At 35.4% G+C, this 12,113-nt stretch overlaps 1 non-coding gene across 1 annotated transcript; it reads left to right on the top strand.

Annotated features, from left to right (window-relative positions):
* Positions 1-232: 232 nt before the first annotated feature.
* LOC128295839 (small nucleolar RNA R71) lies at positions 233-339 on the top strand. The gene has a single exon (XR_008286388.1). It is a non-coding gene; the product is annotated as a small nucleolar RNA R71 (small nucleolar RNA).
* The last annotated feature ends 11,774 nt before the right edge of the window (positions 340-12,113 follow it).

Genomic DNA, 12,113 nt, shown 5'->3' with positions numbered 1-12,113 from the left:
CTGAGATGCGAGTGAAGTAAGAGCATCTACTTAATGTATTCCGGCAACTCATATTCCTGACACTGCTCGATTGGTTGGCCATTGGTAATTGTTGCTGGCAATCCTCTTAATAATTTCATGAGCCTCATTATAAGACTTAGAAAGGAGAGCACCATTAGGAGAAGCGTCCACTGCCATCCCCGTGTGAGCATTGAGACCATTACAAAATGTCTCAAGTTGGATGCAATGTGGGATTTCATGATGAGGGCACTTCCGTAGTAACTCTTTATACCTTTCCCATGCCTCATACAAAGACTCATCATCCATTTCTTGGAAAGCAGTGATCTCGTTCCTCAACTTAGCATTCTTGCTAGGCGGGAAATACTTCATAAGGAATCTTTCTGCTAACTCTTGCGATGTAGAAATTAAGTTCGGTGGCAATGAGTTCAACCAAGCTCGGGCACTATCCTATAGTGAATATGGGAACAGCTTCAATCGTAATGTATCTTCGGGTACTCCGGCTAACTTGAAAGAATCGCTCACCTCCATAAACAGTCTTAAGTGTAGGTGAGGATCTTCGGTAGGCATTCCACTAAATTGGCCCACTGTCTAAAGCATTTGGAACATGACTGGCTTCAGCTCGAACTGCTGTGCCTCAATTTCGGGTCTCTTTATACCCGGATTAAGATCTTTAAATACTGGCACAACATACTGTCGTAAAGCTCTATCCCTATCATCAGCAATAAGGATAGGATTTTGAGCAGGGTTTGCTCCATTTCCTTGATTCAAATTTTCAAGGTTCATTTCTTTGGTCCTTCTCTGATTCGCTTGTCTTTTTTGTTCTCGAAAAGTTCTTTCTATCTCAGGGTCTACAGGGAGTAGGTCAATAATTCGGTCAATACTCATAAACACTTGAAATAACCATAGAAAAATTAATTAAGTTAAAAATTAAATAGAAAATTAAACCAAAATGTAAAACTAACAAATTCATAAATAATGACTTTTTAAAACAGTCCCCCGCAACGACGTAAAAAAGTTTGGAACGACGAAAATGTGCAAGTGCAAACAATCGCAACAAGTAATAAAGTGACAAGTAAATGTCAAGTTATCGTACCCACTGGGACTGCGAAAAGAATTATTTATAAATGCTATTTAAAACACTTTGGTGAAGAAAAATATTTTTTTTGAAGAGGGTGATTAAAAACTAAGATTTTAAACTAAGTAAACTAAAGAAATAAATCTCAAATGCACGATTTCAAAATATGATTTAATCAAGATGACATAATTGTGTTGATTTAATTACATTTCTTTAACTTAGAATTATTAAACTCATGTCTATGTTTTTACTAATAAACTCACGACAACTCGTTAATTTGCTGACTTATGAACAAATTCACCTACACAAATCCATTCATCTCTTAACATATCTTTATGTTAATTCAAACGATTAAACATATTTTAATAAGCAAACATGTTATGGCACATACATACTCATTAAATTGAACTAATCTCTTGCATATCCCTATGTCAATTCAAACTATTAATTAAATCTAATGAGCATATAAAAGACTATCTGAGGTAACAAGGTATCCTTACCTTGAAACATTTTAATCACAAAAATCTTACAAGTTATGCAAGGCAAGTGTATCGCCAGATACATTGCTAATTTAACCTTTAGCTACCTTAGAAGAATAAACATGCACTGGTTAAGTATTGTGTCAATTAATTATAATTTCAATCCATTTAAATAATTAATTCATTAGTTACCTCACAATCGTAATGTAAGAATAACTTAGGCATGATTTTACTTGATCAAGCATTTTACCGAGGCCTATAATAGCATAAACACAATTTTAATAATTTAAGTAGATGAAATGCAATAAAACCAACACGAATTAAATTCAAGCTAATATGATTAAATTAACCATTCCAACAACATAAATATTCATATATATGTTCATCATAACAACAACAAAAATTAAAGAGATAGGGAACAAGAATCAAATACAGTGTTTTTTCGTGGCTTGACTAGGTTGCTCCATTTTTCCTTCTTTGTTGTCCTTGCTGATCAAGGCTTCTATGGACACTCAATTACTGCTCCAAAATGGTTGAATAAGAACCCTTTCTCAAGGGGATAAATCAACACAAGAGCAAGGGACTTGAAATGGAAAAATGAGAGGAGAAAGTGAGAGAGGAGAGAAGAGATGTGAATGAATGGGGGATGCTTTGAATGATCAGCCAAGGGGGGTTTTTATAGCTGAATTTGTCAGCTAAAATTTACTAAAAATAGCAGCCAAAGATCCATCCTTTGGCCGGCCATATATGTGGCAAAGTTGATGGCTTCAACTTTGCCAAATTTGGCTTGGGGCAAATCTTCAAAGCCATCAATTGTGGAGGGGCTGATTTGCAATTTGAACAAGTCTTCAAGGGCTTCTTTGAAGCTTAAATGATTAGCTACTGTGCTGAATTCAGTCAGCACTTGGACGATTTTGGTCTGTCCTCTCCTTCGCCGGTTCGGTTCACTCGGTTCGGTTCAATCGGACCATTTTTTCATAATTAATTAATAATAATTTATTAGCCCAAATTAACTTGGATTTAAATTTAAATTAATTGTATTACGATTTAATACATATAATTTTGGACCATCTTAGGCTGGAAATTAATTCTCCTTGATACTTCAAATTGCTTTTCGATTTTGTGCTTCTGGCAGTGCCTGCTAATCCATTTTTTACCCTTTGTGCAAATCTGTCGAAAATAACCAAAATTCATCAAAAATAAATATAAAATTAACTAAATTTCAACATGTTCATATTTTAAGTTCACTTTAATTATTTTATAAAAATTAATTATTTTTTACAAGAATTTAACCGAATTCACATGAATTTAAGTTAAAAAAGGCATGAAAAAGTGTATAAATTTTTTTGTTTCCAACTTGTCAGCAAGTTAAGGCTGAGCATCACTTACCTTCGAGTTTGCTGCAGTCGGTAAAGATACCATTATGGAAATGGGAGCGAGTAATGATAGACTTCGTTAGTGTGTTGCCCCTAACACCCACTAAGAAGGATTCTGTTTGGGTTGTCGTGGATCGATTAACCAAATCCACTCACTTCATCCCGGTCAGAACAGACTTTTCTCTGCAAAGGTTGTCTAAACTCTACATTTCTGAAATAGTGAGGGTACATGGGGTACCTATCTCGATTATCTCTGATAGAGATCCTCGTTTCACGTCTCGATTCTAGAAGAAGCTTCATGAGGCTCTGGGATCAAGATTAGACTTCAGTACTTCTTTCCATCCTCAGAAAAATGGTCAGTAGAAGAGGGTGATTCAGATACTGGAGGAAATGTTGAGGAGTTGTGTTATTGATTTCTGAGACAATTGGGAGTAGTATTGCCATTAGTAGAATTCGCTTACAATAACAGCTAGCAATCTAGTATACAGATGGCACCGTACGAGGCAATGTATGGTCGTAAGTGTCGCACTCCCTTATGCTAGACTGATTTGGGTGAGCGGCGGATTCTGGGTCCGAAATTGATTTCAGAAACTGAGGACAAGGTCCGTTTGATTCGGGATCGACTGAAAACGGCTTCTGATAGGTAGAAATCTTATACAGATCTGAAGCATCGAGAGATTGAGTATTCTGTGAGGGATATTGTGTTTTTGAAGGTCTCACCATGGAAGAGGGTTCTGAGGTTCGGTCGCAAGGGTAAGCTGAGCCCTCGGTTTATTGGGTCGTACCAAATTCTAAAACGAGTGGGGATAGTCGCTTATCAGTTGGAGCTGCCTCCAAAGTCAGACCATATTCATGATGTGTTCCACGTCTCTTTGTTGAGGCGTTACCATTCTAATCCCATTCGAGGAGGAGCCAGTTCAGATCCTGGATCGCGATGTAAAGGTCCTTATAAGGAAATCTATTCCCTTAGTGAATGTGCTGTGGTGGAATCATATCACTGAAGTGGCCACATGGGAGCTTGAGGATTTGATGCGCCAGCAGTATCCTCATCTATTCTGATCAGGTAAATTTCGAGGAAGAAATTTTCTTTTAAGGGGTAGAGTTGTAATGCCCTAAATTTTATATTTCTGCTTTTGCAATTAACTGATACAACTATGTACTGCTTCAGTGGTTATGTGTTCTGGGAGTGAGTGAGAGGTCTCAAGTTCAAGACATGTCGTTGGTAAATTTTTGGAATTTTTCCAAATAAAGCCTTAATCTTGCACAGTAGGCTTAAGTTTATTTATTGGTAGGATCATATCAGAATGGTCCTGCTGGTCTGGTGGTTAAGTGGAGTGCTAATATACTGATGGTCTTGAGTTCGAATCCTTGCACAAGCGTGGGAATTTATTTTTTCTCGGTTGACCAAAAGAGTTTTAGTCAAACAAGAAGTCTAAGAATGTGTGTGTTAGTGGGTTAGTGGGAGAAAAAGAGGGGATTGGGATGTTTGATTTTATTTCAAAACTTTCTCTGTCTTCCAGAAATTCTCCAAATTTTTTTGACGTCAAAATTCTTCTCTTCTTCCTTTTAGGTTTTCTTCCATTCTTTTTCAGTAAACTTTCTTTTAATTCTTGAATCTGGGATAGTGAATCCTACATTTAAACGTTGTTCTACGGCCACCTATTCTTTAGTCCGCTAGTAAGTGTATTTATAATCACTTTACTTATGGTTTGGGTTTGATAGTGTTAGATTGTGAGGGTAAAACGTTAAAGTCTACATTTTGTATTCTCAAACCTTTTTGTTGGATTAAAATTCTGTTCTGTTCAGCAGTGAATCATGAAGGAGGGACCTCCCCTCTTGTAGAATCTTAGTTAGAGGCATTCAAGAATTCGGGTAAGCATTGGATATTTGAATTGTGGCTTGATTAGTCAAGGAAGTTTGGTTTAATTTATTGTTTTAAGCCATTAATTCGGGAGTTATTAGTGAAATGTAGGTTCTGGTGATCTCGGGTGTGTCATGCGTCAAAATTGAAATAGCTTTGTACCCGAAAACACAGAAAATGAGAAGCGACAAAAGCCAAAAAATGAATCTATCGATGCCACACGGGCGTGTAGTCGACTGTGTGGTAGGCCATGTGACAGTACACGGGCGTGTGATCAACGAGCCAGGCAGTGCATGCAAGACACGGGCACATGACATGGCCGTGTAATGGTCGGTGAGGCCTTCTGCAACATACGGACTAGACTTATTGGCTCGCGTGAGCCACACAAGTATGTGGGATTCTAGGCCAGGCCGTGTGATCCACACGACCAAGGCCAATTTGGGCCGTGTGGGCCCATACGGGCAGACCACATGGGCGTTGAGCCCATTTTTCTGGAAAATTTTGTAAGGTTGCATGGGTCGTCCAAGTCGACTGTGACCTATCATAGGGTCGGTAAGCATTACTTAGACCCCTAATTTCATGATCTGATTATGTGATGTATGTTTTAAGCATGTGATACTTAGCATGTAAATTTGAACTTATTGAGTAATCTAGTAGACTGCATTTCAGCATGACATTTATGCATGTTGCATTGTGTTGGGGTTGGGTTGATGTTATATTGGAGGAAGTATCCTAAAAGGCTTTTAAGCCTGATATCTTGCAGCTCAGCTACAATTATCTAATTATATGCCGCATTTCGGTATAGCCTGGTGTGTAGGGATGGGTTGGCTGATTTTGTCCCCACATGGTGTGTAGGGCTAGACAAAGACGGTGTGTAGAAGATGGTGGGTAAGACTTTGATGATCAGTTCAGCATATGTATCTGAGTGGGCTAAGGCCCAGACTGGTTTTGTAATCGGCTTCGGCCCCAAAATGTATTCTGATGTATGTTTGAATGCATGTTTTATCTATGGGGACTACACACGGAGTTTTCGAAAACACACCCTTTTCTGTTTTATCTGTCCAGGTAATCCCTAGTAATAGACGGGTTGAAGCAGCAGAGGATTCAGCGGTGGCCGCATGATTTTCCACTTGGACTATTTTCTGTTTACTCATGGTTTAATTTATTTTCGGGGAAAATATGATGTCATTAAGGCCTTTACGGTTTTTTTCTTAATTTGGGATTTTGCAATGTTTTATGGTTTTTACTGCTAGTAGTAGGAAAACTCAGGTCTCTAAAAGAATCCAAAGTTTTACGAAACTACCACACATACAAAATGGTTTTAAAAGCTTCCGCAAAGTTTACCATTTTTGAAAATGGTTAATCATTGAAAACAAATGACATGTTTTAGAAGATAGCATAAGATAATGAAAAGAGGTATCGACGGAGAAATGGTCTTAACGTCATTGCGATTTTTGAAGCACTATCATATGACATCACTAGATTCGGCCATAACGTCTAGGGCAGGTTTGGGGTATTACACACACGAATTAATAACTAAAATTTTACCAAGCCCAATTGACAAATTTCGTATAACCATTATCAAGTGAACTTAATTATAGAAACAAATAGCCACTAAAACAACGAAATTACATACCCCCGAATGAAGCAGTAACTTAAAAAGAAACTTAGGTCGCCGGAGGATCAACCGTCTCATGATCTTCTCCTAATTACATCAAAACACATAAATAAAATACCAAAACAACTTCCTTGGCAAAGAATTTTATAACCTCAAGTTACAAATCAATAATTGCAACACCCTAAATTTCGGCCTAAAAGGAATGGGCCTTGAGCATGGGAACACATAAAAGTTTATGTGTGCGAGAAATATCACAAATTGCATGTTGGCTTTAGTGGTTAAGTATTGGGGCATATTTGGGAGTGTTGGAGAAGTCCTAGGTTCAAACCTGGGCTTTAGCTAAATTTTTTATTTAAGTGAATAAAAGCCTTGGTACTTGGAGGTAAACCTTTTAAATAATTAAGATTAAAATGTGACACAAGATGAGCTTGTAATCCTGTGGTTGTGGCGTCATTAAGGTGGCAAGGGAGCTTGAGTTCAAGTCACTCTATGCACAAATGAGTATTTATTTTACTCCTTTGATGTGTGAGTGGTGGAGTTTGGATAAAACACTACAAGGGTGGTTGGAATTTGAACTAGTCTAGGAATGGATTATGGAGAAGATTAGGGAGGAAATCATGGAGGGATTTAGGAGGAAAAAGGGTAGTTTGAGGTGAGGTAAGACTGTACCGAATTTGCTTGAGAAGTACTCAGAAATTCGGCTGGGGAGGGTGCCTTTCATTTTTGGCTTTTGGTGATCATTATTTGTTTTGGTTTTTTCTCCTCTTCAACATCTTAGCCGCATACTTTCCTTAAGTGGCCAAATATATTTTGACCTATTTTCATAACTCTTTTATCTATTCTTTTGAGTACTACGATCAATTCTATTCTGCTTCTTTTTCTATTTTTCACTTCGGCATTCGTTCACCCATACTTCCCCTTTCGGTTAGCCCTCTAGTTTTATTCTCTTTTCTTTTGAGTTCTTGCCAGATGCCTTTTTTTTCTTCTTTTTTTTCATTTATTTTCGTTTTTATCAAACGACTATTCTTTTTCTCTCCCTTACTTCTGGCTTCTGCAATTGATTCTGAGCAATCGGCTAAACATCCACCATCTTGTCTCTCTGCACTTCTCTACCTTTACCTCCAAATGTTTCATTGGCTGAATACTCATAGGTGAGTATCCGAATTGCACTTTCTTTCCTCTTTTGGTTCTCCTATTCGCACCAGCTATATTATTTTGGTATACTCTTCAGATTAAACCGATTCTCGACTCGTGTACGATACTCTTTTTATCAATATTTGGTTCTACAGTCTGGTAAGTCGTGGAGAATGGGGTATAAGGTTCTTGTTGTAATGATATCGTATGTCTGGTGTGAATATAAAGAAGAAGGGGGTTCTTGTGTAGGTTGTGGCCAAGGGTGATTGGTGCATTACTTGTGAACTGAAGAGGTGATCACTTCTACTATTGGTAAGGGCATCGCATTTTGGAATTCTATTAGATTTCATTAGAGTTATGAGTTAAGTTTCTAACCAAATATTATTGGTTTCATTTAGGTACAAGGTTATTTTGAGCACAGTTCTCTTTCATAACCAGGTGTGTAATCGTATGCTATGTTTGATGATCGGTTTAAAAGCCTAAAGCGTGTGTATTTGTATGCTGTATTCGGTAATCATTTGAAAGCCGAAAGTTTGTGTTGTTTACACTATTATGACTGTGAAAATCTAATTTAGACCCTAATCAGAATGGTGGTTTCGGGGCCACGAATCCGAGTCAGAAAAATATTTAAATATTATTTTTCATGTTTATTATATGTGAATTTGCATATGTGAAAGTTTCGTACAAAAATTTGATTGTTTGTGTGCTTAATTTGATAAAAGGACTTAATCGCGTAAATTGAAATTTTGATAGTTTAAATCATAAAGGCTGAATTGTTAGTGGCTTTTTAATATAGGGTGTTTATGTTGCAAATTTCCCATGATATTATGCCTTGGACGGTTGTAGCCTTATTAAATTATGGTTTATTATTTGATTATAAAGGTTATTAAAGTAAATTATGAAATATTATATTTATTAAATAAAACAAACATAATATAGCCATGTGTTTTAGTTCATTTTGACCGAAACTAATAGCAAAATAAAGCTTTAGAAATTTTCAAGCATTCGACACTTTGGAAGACTGATTAAAGGTTAGTTTTTGTTCGGTTTTTTATAATTTTTACCTTTTTGAGATCGTTGCTTCGAATACTAACCGACCCATGCTTGAATTTTTTATTTCGGTGAATATTTTGAGTTATCCATTGATGAATATTTGTGTTTTGTGATGTTTGATGATGAAATATCAAAAATATGTTTTATATTAACATGTTTTGTATTGGAGTTTTTGATGACTTTGAGTTATTAGAACTAAATTGCAAAAATAATAAATTGAAGGACTAAAATGCAAAATAAATGAAATATATGGACTAGTATGAGTATAAGGAATATTCGGCCTAACTATGATGTGGTGAGATTTTATATCTTTTGTGTTTTATGCAATTAGGACAAATTTGTAAAAGTATGAAATATCAGGGGTAAAATGGTAATTTTTCTATTTATGTGTTGTTGGATTAATTTGAATGAAATTGTGTTTAAATGTGGTTAATTTGAAATTATATAGATCAAGAACAAAAGAAATCGAACTTAGATCGGGGAAAAGCAAAAATAGTCGAATAGCCGATTTATAACGTTCGTTGATATCTGAGGTAAGTCTTTAAGCAATTAAGCACCATTTATTTCGAATATAAAATGATTTACTATGATGATTCGAATTTTATAGTTGTATAGTAGGGTAGCTGAATGTGGTTTAACATTGAAGTTATGTGGTTGAGTTTCATTCGATTGAGTTAAAACCTCTGAAAGTTTGTATGAACTGCATGGAATATTTGGATGATTCGATATATGAACTGTTTATGGAATGACTTTATAATAGTGATATTCGGGCTTTGAGCCTAGCAAGCCTTGTGCTGGTGAATTTGATCGGGCTTTGTGCCTAGCAGGCTTATTGCCGGTGAATAAATAAGAATCAGACCTTGAGTCTAGCAGGCCTTGTGCCGGTGTGTGATTTAGGCTTATGCCTAACAAGTTTTACATCGCTAATTTATTTTCAAGCCTATGTCTATAAGACTTCAAATTGATGTAGAAATTGAACAAGTAAGTTGATCTAAATGACCTTGTATATTTGGTTTCATGTGATGTTTTATTGAACTTGTATATTCGGCCATATATGATGATATATTGAACTTGTATATTCGGCCATATGTAATGATATAATGAACCTTGTGTATTTGGCCATACAAGTAAGTATTTATGAGATGATATGTATTGGATCTTGTATATTCGGTTACATAGGTAAGTATTTATGTGGTGTTATAATTGACCTTGAATATTTGACCAAATTGGTGTTTATAAATATGTGATATTATATTTGAATGTAAGCATAATTGAGATAGTATTATTTTGGGAATGAAATGTTGAATAATATTATGCTAAATGAGAAGTATTAGCATTCGACAATGGTAACTTATTGTGTTAAAGTATAACATTAATGATATAATTCAACTTATTTGAAATGTTTTGATTATTCATTTGAGTTGTTTAATTTGCTTAAGGCTTACTAAGCTAAGTTAGCTTACTCTATGTGTCTAGTTTATAGATTTTGGTCGTAAGTTACGAGCTCGGGGATCGTCATCGAAGTCATCCACACTATAGTTAACTTCGGTACTTTTAAAAGTCTATTTTCGAACTTATGGCATGTATAGGCTAATATGCATTTTGTTCGAACTTGAATATGTATACCTTAAACCATGCAAAAATGGCTTAATCTCCATGATAATTTCGGTCATACTTTGGTTATGGTTTGAGTTCACTTTTGGTTATGATGTTATATATAATTACATGAATGGTCTATGTGATAAATGTTATATGTTTTAAAATGGCTTAATGATATGTTTAGAAAATGCAAATTATAAAACGTTTATACATGTTTCCATGTGCAGTTGTATATTTGTTTGTGATGAAATAAAGTTGGGAGGAAAAATGATGATAAGTATATGCATATTCGTTAAAAAGATGAAAATTAACCAAATGAATAGTAACTTTTGTCAATCACTATTATGAACATTATATGTGTTTTATGTGATGTATAAATGTTTTTCATTTAATATTAAATGAATACTGAAAATGAAATGATCTTTATCAAATGATTATAAGTATTACATTTCGTGTAATCCATTTGTGTTTGGTTATAGTATGCGACTAAAGTGTAATGAAGTTTGTTTATCTGTATGAATTATGAGTTTAAATTAAAAGTATAATCAGTTATGTGGTAGTAGAGATTAAATTGACTATTGAAATTCAAGTACATGTATGTGATCGTTTTAATTTGTGTTCTTGACTGGTAATACCTCGTAACCCTAATTCGACGACGGATACGGGTTAGGGGTGTTACATTTTATTGGTATCTGAGCTATAGTTTAGTTGATTCTAGGACTAACGTAGTGTGTTTGAGTCTAGCTATACATGCCATATTTTATAGTGTGATAGTGTGATGACTTCTGACATTTGAACATATGCTTTCATATAGTAAATGGATCCCAATAGAGCTGTAACTGATGATGTCGAGAGCGTAGCGCCTGCTCTCGAGCATAGGACTGTGGCAGTTGAATCTCGACCTGTGACAGCCTTAAAACGACCCTAGTCGGAATGTGGTTTCGGGACCACAAAACCGAGGCATAAAAATAATTTAAAATTTATTTTGATGCCTATAATGTGTGTTAACTCATGTGTGACATTTTTGATGTTTTGATTTAGAGTTATAAATGTGAATTTCACTAGAAAGGACCTAGTAGTAAACTTTGAAAGTATGATAGGGAAATGTGTGATGACTAGTTGATCATGCATGCAAAAAATGAGGGGTTTGCATGTCAAATTTCCCCATTTAAGAACAAGTGGCCGGCCATGACAAAGGGGGATGGGCAAAACATGTCATGAAACATGTTTTGTAAGTGGTTTATGTTGGAATAAATAAAATAAGTTGTATGGTAATAAAAAAATGAAAAAAAAATGTGTGTGAAGGCTTCTCCCCCTCCCCTTTGCCGTGAGTTGAAGAAAAGCAAAGAAAAAAAAATTGTTCATCCTTTTTCACTCCTTTTGGGTGAAAATACTAAGGAAGAAGGAAGGAGTTTTGCTTCATGCTTGGTTTGGAAGAGGATTAGGAGGAGGTTTGGCCATACTTGTATCTAGATTAAGGTATGTTTGAGGTTGTGCCATGAGATTCATGCATGTTTTTAGTTGATAGCTTGATGCTCTTATTAGCCCATGGTTCAAATCTTTGTTATATCATGGGGATGGTATTTGGCCAAGGTGGATTTTGTGTTAATGCCATTGCATGTTAAATATGAAGCTTGCTAATGATACATGTGATAGTGGATTGATGGCTCTTGGACTTTCTTTTTAGTATTTTTGAGTAAGACATTAAGTTCTTTGTTTAATCATGACCAAAAATTATGGTGTTGTGATGTATTCGGCCATGGTACATCCATAAGTATGATTTATGCTCATTGTATGGAAAGTAAGATTTGTGTTTTGGAGTTATGCTCATGTTTAGTTACAATCAACTTGAGATTCGGCTCTAGCATATATATATGTATATATGTTTGCACATGATGTATTGGTATGACATATATAC

Source organism: Gossypium arboreum, chromosome 7 (genome assembly GCF_025698485.1).
Source record: "Gossypium arboreum isolate Shixiya-1 chromosome 7, ASM2569848v2, whole genome shotgun sequence".
NCBI classification, from domain to species: domain Eukaryota; kingdom Viridiplantae; phylum Streptophyta; class Magnoliopsida; order Malvales; family Malvaceae; genus Gossypium; species Gossypium arboreum.
Note: the sequence above shows the minus strand (reverse complement) of the source record. Positions and strands in the feature narration are given on the sequence as shown.